The 13,464-nt window shown below is 44.7% G+C and overlaps 1 long non-coding RNA gene across 3 annotated transcripts in view; it reads right to left on the bottom strand.

Moving 5' to 3' along the window:
- Positions 1 to 13,464, bottom strand: part of LOC138504083 (uncharacterized) — a 316,504-nt gene that overhangs the window by 152,496 nt on the left and 150,544 nt on the right. For all 3 annotated transcript variants that reach the window (XR_011279773.1, XR_011279772.1, XR_011279774.1), the window contains one exon: positions 3,909 to 3,965. This is a non-coding gene — a long non-coding RNA (uncharacterized lncRNA). The remainder of the gene's footprint in view (positions 1 to 3,908; positions 3,966 to 13,464) is intronic.

The following is a 13,464-nucleotide window of genomic DNA, read 5'->3' as shown; positions in this document are numbered from 1 at the left end:
TGCCTCGGTGCACCTTATGAACAGACTGCCAATCAGAGCCACTGTAGAATAATTACTTCATGACACTTGACACACCATAATTCTCTGGAGGATAGCTCAGGGGCAACGTGCCCATCTTGGAAACAGGAGACGCGGTGCAACACAGGTTCGATCTCTGTGCTTAGAAACTTCTGGGTATTAAGCGTGTTACAAATAACCAATTACATCCCTGCATTAGGACAATTAATGAGTATCAGAAATGTTACGCACAATGTTATACAGAAAAAGTTAAATCATAAAGATGCAAAAAGTCTTTAGCAGGTACACAATCGTCCAGATTCCGTGGGAATCCATTAGTTTTCCACCTGCACAAAAATCTCCAGAAGTGGTGAAACTCGATGGACTGACAATGTGGAGGAAGTGCACATGGCAGAGATCTTCTGCTTGCTCTGTTTCCCGCTGCCTTGTCACTGCATAAAAATGGGGCAGCGCTGTAAAATATTGCCACGATTCACACCTGACTAAATACTTTGCTACACATCCATTTTCTTCGAGTTACCTTCAACCTCATCCATCAGAGTTCATCCATCTCTCCCAACACAAGTTCATCCATATAAACCCCATATTACCCCGACGTAAGCAATCACACTAATCCCCTCAGAGTGTAACAATTTACCAAGCACTCGCTTGGCCATATAAGTTCTACCTCAAAAATGAAAATTCTGCCACACCAGACCCCTCCAATGTTCACCTTCAACTTCCACACACCCAGATGCCATAACCATCCAAATCCCAAATAGAAAAGCAATTTAAGAATGCAAAATGTGTTAACTGGCCGCAAATGTCCGACAAGCCGTATTCAGTTTCTTCATTAGGGGTTTCTTCACCTGTTCCAAGATGGCTGGCAATCCTTGAAGGGCCAGAGACCACGTGAGTTGGCTCTGCAGATTTTATGTGCATAGTTACCTGGAAAGATCATACTATTCCTGGCAAGCAGCTTGGCTGCAGCCCTGTGTCTTCTGTGCTATCCTAATAATTCTGACTTTCTGATTTATTTTTACACATTTCAAATTGCTTAATGTTCATGTAGGCAAATAGGGCACAGGAGCTTGCCTGGCCGATTTATATTTCTTTCCTTCCATCCTCATGGCTGTCAAGTTGACTGACTCCTCAGCCTCTGCTTCTTTATTCATTTTTTATCAGGGAAGGATTTTAATGTTTTGCCTGCTCCAAGATGGCTGGTTATCTATACTGATAGGCCACGAAGACCACATAAGCTCACTCTGCGGCCATTATCTGCCAACTAGGTGTTCGCCAGGATGATCACCAGAGGAGAGTCTGTATGTGCTCTTCCGCAGTAAAGACCCATTCTCTCTTACTGATTACACTTGGCCTGATCAAACACCCTACTCTTATTTACCGAACTGTCCTCCTGTATTGTATTAAAGATTCTCTCTATTATAATAATTATTATAATTGGTTATTTTTAATGCGCTTAATACCCAGAGGTTTCTAAATGCGGGCTTAATACCGAGAGGTTTCTAAGCGCGGATCTGGGGATCGAACCCATGTTGCTCCGCGTCGTCTTGCTTCCAAGGAGCATGTTGCGGCTGAGCTATGCTCCCGGCTCACTCTCTACACTTGACGTTTTGAATATGGCCACTTCCATTTTTTTGCACCCCATGCGTTCATTCCATCATGCCCTGCCCTGACTACTCTGTCCTCCCTGCTGCTCATTTGTATGTTGTACTGATTAAAGTTTGCTCTAGAGTTGAAACTTGATGCACATTACTGACATACTCTGTTCCAATCTCTACGATATTTTATTTGTTACAGACACTTGACTAACACCCCCTCTTTGGCCCTCTACTAGCCCAAGCATTACCTCCCATTGTAACATGCTTCACGTGAATCACAAGGGAAAAACCATAGGAGGCCTGGCACTCTTTTTAAGTCTCACGTCACCATTACTAAACTTCCCTTTGCTCCACTAGCTAAGTGCGAATCTAACTACTTAATGTGTATCTGTCTCCCTTGAACTCTGTTGAATTCCTTTTAGTACACCGCCTGCCAATAGCTGATGACCTCTTTGCTGAGCCATTCATCAGCTCAATCACAGATGTGTGACTAGTCTTTCCAAAATTAGTTATTGTCTGTGACTTTTATTCCTGGTAGGATCAGCTCAAATGTCCACCGATTGCCACTCTGTATGATGATCTATCTATGTTGGGCTTCTCCCAACTTCAAGTGTGCTCGACCGACACCCATGACCATAGCCTGGATGGGATTTGTTTGCTGGAATTCCCCTCTGCCATGATATAAACAGATCAATTCGTTACACCTTTCAATGTCAAATAATCCACCCATAGCAAAAACATCTGTCCCCAGTGATTCTACATGTTTAGGCAGAATCCAAGATATGTTGGACTTCCTTGAGCTACCAATGACAACTGCCCTCCCATTGTTCACACACTCAACTCACTTCCATTGATAATATTACTAATTGCTTGAATCAGGTAGCTGACCGCTTTTCACTTGGTAAATTTGTCAACTCTCCTGAGTGGTTTGAATTAAAATGTACTCAATTATGCCCTTGGGCTAATAAACTCATATGAACCACGTAAGTAATCCATGTTTCTAAGATGATTTTTGTCCATTCTGATTCTTAAACATTTCTTCGATTTTCTAGCAAATCGCCAGTGAAATATTTGTCAGAGATTGTCTGAAAATATTTTATTTTGGATTTGACCCCATAAAAGTGCAAGTGCAGAGGCAAACAACATGAACAATGTAAAAAACAATTCAGAAAACAAACTCAATATTGAAACAGAATGTAAAATCCTGGCGGTTAAAAATACAATATGCAGAAAATGTTAAAACATAATAAAACCAAATGTTTGCATGCAAACCTACTGCATGGCTTGTGCAGTGTTTTCAGATCTTAATCGCCATGCTTTGGCAAGAGAACTGGAAACTGCGAAAACCACTTCATTGAGATCTGACATTTTACAGGCAAACAGAGCATCACACAAGGAGACAGCCTGGAATTTCAGAAGTACTAAGAAACTCCATCTATCCCATAAGAAAGAATATTTTGCACAGACCAGAAGAAAATGGATGGTAGTCTCAATCTCGCCAGGGCAAAAATGACAATACTGCGAGGAGCCGACAGATCATCTACGTGAAAGGTCTGCAACTGGAAAGATGTTGAGTCGGAACTTGACGTATAACGTTCTATTAAAAACTAGATAGATTTCATTCAAATATGTCTGTGGTTTGAAGACACTTTAATGCACAATATATCCTGGAAACCTGGATTGTGGTACACTGTTAAGTAGTTCTTGCTCAATGTAGTAGGTATACAGCTTTGATTTAATGTCCCTGTACACATCCTCAGTAATAACAGTATTTATATCTAATAGGTGGGGAATTCAAGATATCCCATAACATGTTTTTCTGGTAAGAGCATTTGGTGACCTTACGCAGGCGTAGCCAGTGAAAAAGGGGTTTACACGGGACAGTGGCATTTATTGACTGCAAGCCAGTCTCTACATGTAGGGAGATAGATGGAGTACTGTGAGGGAGGGAGAACGTTTGTTTCACAAATTTGTTTTCAATTTGTTCCCACATGATTCGTGGTACGTGCACCCTAGAGTTGAGTTTGGGGAATCAACTTCTGAGTTTAAACTTTTGGACATTAATATATTGTTGGAAAGGTAGTTGGCGAGAACACACCCTTCGGAACTGGAAACAGGGCTGTCTTGTTGCCTTTTTGACCCAGCCTGACCCCTGCTATATTGAACTAAATTGGTCGCCTAATAGGGTTTAAAATGCCAGCCGGTACATTAAGATTGAATAAGACTGAGCATAAAACAGTTCATTGTATAGAATCAAATACAGTTTTAAAATCGATAAAAATTAACTCTTACCTGTTCTTCACAATAGAAACTTCAAGTATTTTGGGGATTTCATCTTGTGAAGAAAACCTGTTGAACAAAAGTCTTGTCAATGAAGCATTTCTCTGCTGTAGAATAATGCATCACTTAACACATTAAGGAGCACGAGAACAATGATAGTATCTCAAGTGAGTAGATAGTTCTGATGGATAGAACAAGCACACTATTGTGGTTGCAGAATGGTTCTAAAAACAGTTTGTCAGCTGTCTCTATTACCGAAAGGCCTAGCCAAAATCTCCTAAATGTATTGTGAGCAGTGCATCTTAGACTCTTCTCTTTGCCATGCACTATGTATTTTGGGACTGTTGCCTAAGGAGACCTTGGGACATCACACTCCCTTTTTATCATTCTGCCACTTTGTGCCAGCACCCTCCGCAGTGCAATTTATTTTTAAAAGAGCTTCTGAAAATATCTATTTTTTTTAATCATCTCTCAGACAGTTGCACTCCAACACTAATTTACTGTGGAGATTTGCACTACACAATGATTGATCATGGTCACTCAATCGTGCCACATGCATCAACTTGATCTACAGTAACAATTATCAATGCAACAGAACCCATACTTATTGTTCATGGACATCATGTAGGAGTTTCCAGTGGTTGCATTGGTGCCAAATGTGGTTTACTCATGACACTGAGATTCCATTCTTTCCCATGAGATATATCCCTTCTTTCTACCATGCATGGGGAGAGGGAATTATGTGTTTTGGATATCACCCTGTGCCATGTATCCAGAAAAGCATAAATGGCCATGCATGTTGTGCACAGTAACTAATGACAGGGTGTCCACAGATTATTTTTCAAACTGGACGATAAAGACTTTGCACTGCTCGTTAAATGGGAGAATACCTCAGGGGCAACGTGGTCGCCTTGGAAGCATGATGACGAGGAGCAACACAGGTTCGATCCCCGGGTCTGCGCTTAGAAACCTATGGGTTACTAAGCAATGTGTTTGAGTCGAACTAATAGGTCACTCCTGATTTAGGATTTCAAAGCGACTCAATAAGGATTGGGGTAGCTCAGCATTCGGGGTTTAAGCCCAGCATTGTCTCACTAGTGGAATGGAGGATGGTCCTGACAATGAGGTAGTTTAACTTGGGAATCTATGGCACTCTAAGGGGTTGCCGTTTTCACTATCATGTGACTTCGGGATGCCAGGTCTCTCATGGTCCATTTCATAAATGACCCCCTCATGACAAACCTGAGGCCCAAAGTCAAACTCTGGTTAAAAGATGATTAGTTTGTGTGACAAAAAACACAGCAACATGGCTAGTACACTTGCAGCCCTCCACAGGTTGTCACATTTAGCTGCCAAATATTCAGGTAAATACCTCAAAGCTTGATATCATCTGCCCTGAACATTCTATCTCAATTCTCCTCTGGGTAATGAACTGTCACAGCCATAATGTACAAATCCCTGATTCACTGGAGGGGCCATAAATGGATGAGTCTGGAATCGAGAACTTTCAAACATGTGTTGGAGTGGCTGAGGGCCAGAGTGCTGTACCACATTTCTTGGGGACTCAAATTGAGCCTCCAGCATTGTGGAGAAACAGCCCCCATGACAGTGTTAGTAGAGAATGGACTGACGACTCCCACCAAGGAACAGCAAGCATCGAACTACCCCCAAAGGCAATGGACACCACTGTGCGATACACTCTTTTGCTCTGGAAGTCTCTACATCTAGAAAATGTGCCTAATAGCGTCTCTGTAGTATAGTTGAATCTAAAAATTTGTGCCGAATAGCGTAACTGTGGTATAGTTGAATCTAGAAAGTCCAATAGTGTCACTGTGCTAAAGTTGAATCTAAAAATGTGCCTAATAGCATCACTGTGCCAAAGTTTGAACTTAGAAAGCATGCCTAATAGCGTAACTGTGGTATAGTTGAATCTAGAATGTCCGTCTAATAGCCTCACTGTGCTAAAGTTGAATATAAAAAATGTGCCTAATAGCGTAACTGTGGTATAGTTGAATTTAGAAAATGTGCCTAATAGCGTCTCTGTTGTATAGTCACTGTGGTAAAGTTGAATCTAGAAAGTGTGCCCAATAGCGTCAATGTGCTAAAGTTGAATCTAGAAAATGTGCCTAATATCGTAACTGTGGTATTGTTGAACTTAGAAATTGTGCCTAAATGTACGCCCCCTGTCCTGCTCTTGTGCTTGATCACAGGCGCTTTACTGATAATCACCATATCAAATGATTACCCTTACTCTACCCTATACACCATCATTCAACTAGAACACAGCTGTACTATGACACATTCGGTCAAGCTGTTCTCATAATTAACATGACCCAATGAACTCCACATCATCCTAATAAAACATAGCTAGCTGAGCACATTCCGGCTAGCTTAAGCGTATCTTCAGGCCTAACACAGCCAGAACTCAGTCTGGGTGTCCACCCTCCAGAATATACACAACCAACTGATTTCCTCAGCACCACACCTACCGCTAAGAAGCAGCTTTCATGCAACAACCACACTAGCTGCACACATATCCAGTGCGCCCACACACCATACCACACTCTCTCTCTACTGACTGAACTGTGGTTCCCGAGGGTGTTCAACCTACCAGCGCTTTGAGATCATACCAATGATACATAAGGCGCTATATAAATGCCAAGTATCATAACATAACATCAGTTCAGCTTTCTAGCTGCAGGTGTCTTACTCTTCCGGCCTCATGCTGTCTTCATCAGGCAGGCTCTCTCTCATCCAGTGATTGAGTTATGGTATTAACCAATGGGGGCCAAAGCAGAAATGGTAAGAGTTGAGACTTTGTTCCATCAGGCCAAGACAAGGGAGATGAGCCCTCAACCTGTCCTCACCTTTCGAAAAGGTTGAAGCTTGGCTATCAAAGGTTTGTTGATGAACATTGCCATCAGGATATTTGGAGGGTCTTGTTGGTTTCTGAGCAAGATTACACACTATGTTCTTATTACAAGTGGGCAGAGTTGTGATTGGTAGTGGCCTTAGTGTGGTGTTGTCTCAATGTAAGGTGTGTTTGTTTTGTGGTAACGGAAGGAGGGGTTGTAATTGACTTTCCTTCCTGGTTGCTGATCCCTGGTTGCACGAGGTGTATGCAAGGTATGATGTCAGGTTTGGAATGATTGAAGAATGATTGGAATGTTGCGTATGGATGGAATTCCACCCACGGCAGTTGGAAGATGTAGCCTGGTTGGTTAGTTGGAGCCAGTGGGTCCCCCTCTGTACTTCCTTATCTCCCGATGTACCTGATGAGACCTGATGAACCATGCCACTGAATAAAGTGACCTGAAGAATTCCTGCGGCCTGCCAGTGTATCCTTTATGCGTAACTCTGAGATCTGAACATAACAGGCAGATTGCTTGCAGGATTACAACCAGAGGTAATTACCACTGCAGCTGATGGTTTTCCTGAAAATGTGCCCAAGTACACTTTGCCGCAGTGGTACCTTTATTGATACAGCTGGATTACCACAAGAAATAATTCCCCTATGCCTGGACAAACTATGAATAGCAATGAGTATTGTTCTGTAAATTAACAGCCATGCCTTCAAGAAGTAGAAAAAATAGGTTTTCAATGAAAAGCACAAGCAGGTCTATATCTTGCTGAAATTAACTGTTTTTCTATTTTCAGTGTTATTGGGCCAGCTCAGCTAAAAATGGAAAACATACTGAAGTGGGAGAATGGAAGAACAGGCTCCCGCCCTTCCCCTCTCGCACTTGGCCTAGAGGATCACGGCCTAGACACCCGCCACGAGAGGAGTTTGCCTACCTACCAGACGACCAAATACCCTGGTACAGGAACATACAGATGTGTCCACCTACCTGCCCAGCAGCCCGCCCTGCCCATGCTGACACCTGCGGCATGGATCAACTCGACTAAACCTACACGTCGTTAGAGATGCCATGACGACCTAGCCAACGGTCAGCACACCTGTGCAAACATGCACACCGGACACTCCCACACCAATCCACACGAAGAACATACTCAGTGCTATGACGTAGGCGACAGACATACCCACGGACGTGCATCTTTATTATTTTCCATATAGGCTCTCAAAATGCAGAAACGCAAGACGCATAATGAACTTATCTAAAAAGGCTTGCTCACGCTTCTTCCAAAAAACCATGTACTATAATGAAGAATATAACGGAGACACGATACTGGGGATAGAGCAATATGATACCGTAACCTAAAGCGCTCTACATCAAACAGTTCCACCTATGCACCAGGCCCAGGTAGGCCGCAAGCAAAAGCTTCCATGAACATTGAATGAGCAAGAGCTCGGTTGCTGACCCTGCAGAATGAGCCCGGCGAAAGCACACAGCCAAGGGCACAATGTTGCAATCTCGCACGCCGCAAGCCAACGCCAAGGTCGCACCTGCAAGATAAACAAGGCACACAGTGGGAAAAACAATATTAATTGTGCTGAATTCTGCCTCAAACACGGTCCCACCTCACGTGACAAAGCCAAACCTGACAGGATGCCAAGCCCAGGAGGAAGGAGACACCTGAATCCCACGTTTCAAGACACAGGCAGATACAATTAAAAGACTCAATGAACATCTGCAGCAGTGGGAGTAGTCGACCTCCCAACATATGAATAAATCCTCACATTGTTTACACCTACCCATAGTAAAACATTGTTGCAAATGACAGGTGCACCGCGAGCTGGGAACAGCGATAGTCCCAGACTGGGAGGCTCACGAGCGGACCAATCAGAACATGGGGTTCTTATCACTGACGCCATTAACATTGACCAATCCCCAGAGGTCTTCATGTAACAATTTTCATGTATCAAATTGAAGGGACAGCCCAAGTATATCACCTGACTAACCCTCAACCACTAACACCGTTCTCTATATGTATGCTATACTAACCCTACCACTCGAGTAACCAATTCAGAGTGGAAATAGGTTTTTTGCTAAACTTTCTAAGGTGACGCAAGTAGCGCGTCATACTAAGGTAAAAAGGGCCTGCGAGCCCCACGATTGTGTGTGTGTCAGGACGGACGCGTACGATCATTGACCCATCCCTGCCGTTTTGTCTAATAAACAGCAGAATCACCTTGCTTCTTGCGTGTGTCTCATACTCTATCTCTTTTGGGATATACGGGAGGAGTTGGGGCCTCCCTGCCCGGAGGTCTGCGGACGGCCCGGCCGACCCCGGCAGAATTTCCCCCCCGACAAGTTGGAGGCACTGCTGAGAACTGTTTAAGATCTGCTTTTTTATTTTTTATTTTCCAGGTACTCGCGTTGCGAAGAGGCCCGGCGGCGCGGCCCCCTCTGCCGTTGCCCCCTTCTGAGGACTACAGGACCATCGCGGAACTGCGAGAAGACCGGACAGCGCAATCCGGATATTGGCCTTCGGGAGCCGGTTGAGAAGTATCCCGCCCGCGGTTGGCGAGTGTCCAGACGTGGACCAGACGAGGGGAGGTGGCGAGCCGCTTGGAGTGGTGCACGCAGTCGAGCGGCCCCGCATCAAGAGAACTTGGTGAGCATGCCACGCACAACAAGCAATGTGAAATTGTGAGGGAGGGGGGAGGAATTAAATACGGGAGGTGGGAGGTGTTGCACAGGTGCGCGACAAAGGTTTGACAATTTAGTGTTGGCAATGAAATGAATGGTAGCCGAACGAGTGCGAAGAGCAGTCAGCTACGTTACGCGAGAGAGGGGGGTGGAGCACGAAAACATCACGTGCGGCCGCTCGTAGACACTGATTGGCCTAGGTCGCGACTACGTGTAAGGGTGTGTGTGTGTGTTTTCCTACGATTTGGTATTTATTGATCAATGAGTAGATGAGGATCCCTATTGTTCGAGCAAGAAACTCGATAGGTAGATGACGTTTCCCTGTAGACGGTAGCTAGTTAGTTGCCCAATACGGAAGATAATTGGCTGGTTAAGCCCTCCTGTCGAGGGGCGTATCACACGCGAGGCGACGCAGTGTGCGCAGTCCGATTATATTATTGATTACCTTGTTCCAGGAGTGACAGGAAGACAGCTGTGAGGTTAACGGGGGTAGATTGCTAGTGAATTTTGGACTTAAAGAATATATGAAGAACTTACCAGTAGCTCGAAGAGATCGGTGACGTCACCAGTAGGGCTTTCATAGGATATCCGGAGCACAAGGCATCTTTCTTTCTGAGAGTGGTGGGGAAGAGAATTGTGGTAAGGGAGTGGAAACGGAGATGAACGGTAATGAGTTGATCGGGGAAAGGCGAAACGGGGGACGTGGCTGCGCACGGAGAACGCCGGCCACGGCAAGTGTAGAAGAAGGAGGAGGAGCAAATGAAAATAGGACGACTGTATAAGAACGTCACAAGGGGTACGCAGCCGCAGGGGGCTACGTGCGCCTCGGCCGCAGGGGGCCGTAAGGGTGTTGTGTAAAGGAAGAAAGAAAGAAGAGAATATACAAATGTAAATACTATATTTTAATAATTTTCCTTAGCGGACTATCGCAAGTCCCCAAACTCACGGGGCCAGGTAAAGGTATAAGGCTGTATTGTAAGTGTTAGTAAGATAATAGCTACCAAATAGGGGAAGGATAACAAGTGGAGTGCTACTATGTCAAACGGGACAGGATCGGGAGGGTGGGGGAACACCCTCACTACCCCACTACAACACATATGTACAACACTGTCACCCCGTAGGGAGAAACTGATCAAGTATAGCATAGAATGGACACAGGGGACGGACAACAAAATGACAACACCATGGCCGCCTAATGGTAGCTTCGATCCATATACCCAACATTCACTATTAAATCATCTGCATAATACATACAAAGGGAAGAAGTTGACACACCACGTGGAGGTGTTTAACTTATGGAGGATGTTCCAAGGGTCCCGACCAGGACCAAATGGAATGTTCACTGTGGGGGAAATACCGGAAGAAAAAGAGATTAAGGAGGAAGGAGAGAATGGGGAAAAGGGGAGTGAAGACCCAAAGAACACGGGGAACGGACAAGAGGGAGGAGAAAAGAATAATAACTCAAAAGAAAACGAAATAAAAAAGGAACAGAGCAGCGATATACCCCTAGCAAAGGTAGTGAAAACAGAGGGAGGGGGGTTGTACCCTTTAAGAGAATTAGGAGAAATAGAAAGAGAACAGTTAAGGGCGGCTGAGGGGTACTCGAACCCGGCATACAGCCCGCCACCATATGTGGCTCATAGGAAGATGCCAGCAGGGGAAGGGAGGACTGGAGAAGAACAAACTGGGGAAATAGGACATGATGAGTGGGTAGCTGCGCAGATACTATTAAAATTACGAGGTTCATTAACAGGAGAAGAGAAGGAGGTAGTAAGGAAAATAGACGAGGATAATACCAGGGAGAGTGGAATGAGAGGGGAAGAGCTGTTACGACAAAAGGAAGAGACTTTGGAGGAACGACTAGCAGAGTTAAGGGATGAGCAGAATGAACTGATCAAACAGCTCGAGAGGGAGGAAAGAGAGAGAGCGAGGGAAAGAAAAGAAGGTAAGAACGAATTGGAAAAAATAAGGAAACGAACTGAGGAGAAAAGGAGGGAAGCCGAAAGGGTAAAAGCAGCAGCAGAAAGGGTATCAAGAGCAGTACTACGAGAGAGGAAAAAGGAAGACGAAGAGAAAGAAAAAGAAATGGCAATATGGAAGAAGAGATTACTATCAGAAACGACTAGGAAATACGAAGAAGGGAGGGTGATAGAGAGTATATTAGAACGGGAGAGGGTGAGATGGGAAAGGAAGAAAGAGGATGAAAGGATATTGGAAAAGATGAGTAGTGAAGTAATGGAGGAATTAAAAAGGAAAAGGGAGGAAATTGGTAGAGAGATGGAGGAGAGAAATGAAGAGGAAAGAGAAGATAGGAAAGGGGAGAGTGAAGTAAGGGGGTATGTATATAGAGACACAGAAGTAGCAACAACATCAGCGCAAAGGGGAGCGGTTGGTAAAGGAGAAAAGGGAGAACCAGACCTAATAGACTTAAAAACAGTAACAATCAAGGGGAAAAAGACAGAGTGGGGGCTGCCATTTACGAATGACTTTTGTAGTGAGGAAGAAGAAGGAATGGAGAAGGAAGGAAGAAACAGTGAAAGGGAAAGCCTAGATAAACTATACACCACCCGGACCAATACAGACTCACCATGGATCTGTAGGAGAAAGGATGAACTGGAGAGAAGTGAGGAGGAAGAGCAAGGAATAGCGGAAAGGCAGACATATGAAGCCACACCGTCACCATCCCACCCTCTCTCATCACACCCTACATGCTCAACCACCTCACGCTCATTACGTACAATCAAACTCGCGCCCTTCACAAACGAACTGACACCCTATGCAGGTAGGCTTAGAGACCTCCCTAGACGCAGGCAGGAAGGACGAATACACACGCCCACATTAAATACAGGAAATAATGGAAGAAGGGGAAAAGATGGAGGAGAAAGAGTTACGAGCAGGGGAAATACGGACGAAATTGACGATGTAGGAGAGAGGGAAGAAGAGGAGGGGTGTGAGGACTCGATTTTATTGAACCCAAGGGGTAAAACGAGACACAACTTAATGCCACTTCTGGAGAGGGGAGGGGTTAGACCACAATATGTCCCTTGGAAGCATACAGACAAAGAAAATATAAAGTGCAGGCTCCCATCATTAAGTGGAGGTGCGGGTAAATGGATATATGAAATGGAAAAACACACCGCAGGACAGAAACTGGCAGTGGGAGATGTAAAGGGCCTTCTAATATCGATATTAGGGGATGCAGCGGATGACATTTGGAAGAGAGCGGGATTCACTGGGGTAACAATAGCAAACACATCGCACGATGGGGCACCATTCGCAAACTGCAGACATGCGCTATGGCAGGCACTGAGGGTACAGTACCCAGACACATCAGACATAGGAGCAATTACCTCACGCAAGATGCGTGAGAACGAAGATCCTGTTGATTATATCCAGGAAATCCAAGAGAAGTGGCGCATGGAAACTAGAGAACAATGGGACAAAACACCAGCAATATTCTATCATATACTAGTACAAGGGCTCCCAGAAGGAGTTCAGAAACAACTGAAGAAAGTAGTGGGGATGGAAGCAAAAGCATGGCCAGAAATACAACTGACAATAGTGCATCATTGCAGGACATGGCAAGGAAAAATGAAACAAAAGGAAGAGTACAGGAAAACGGAAGAGGCTAAACTAGTACAGAAAAAACTTACTAAATACACAATGGAAGGGGCACTAATAACTACACCTACAACAATGACCCAAAGCCCCACACAAGTAGTGGCTGCACAAGATCCCTCCTAAATACCACCCTCACAGACTACAACACAACAGGTGCCGCCACTCCAACCATACACGACCAACATGGGAGGAGGATACTTAATGCCAGGAGCTGGGTATTATAATTACAACAGGGGAAGAGGAGGAATTATGAAAGGGAGAGGATACGGATATAACACACAACAGCAGGTGGGAGGACTTAGAAATTCCTACCCCACCGGGCAACCAGTATACCAGGACAACACAGGAAGTTTTCCATGGCAGAGTAGGGAACTACCGGTGTGTTGGAGTTGTGG

This window comes from Ambystoma mexicanum, chromosome 11, assembly GCF_040938575.1.
Source record: "Ambystoma mexicanum isolate Mex_15411 chromosome 11, UKY_AmexF1_1, whole genome shotgun sequence".
Classification (NCBI taxonomy): Eukaryota; Metazoa; Chordata; class Amphibia; order Caudata; family Ambystomatidae; genus Ambystoma; species Ambystoma mexicanum.
Note: the sequence above shows the minus strand (reverse complement) of the source record. Positions and strands in the feature narration are given on the sequence as shown.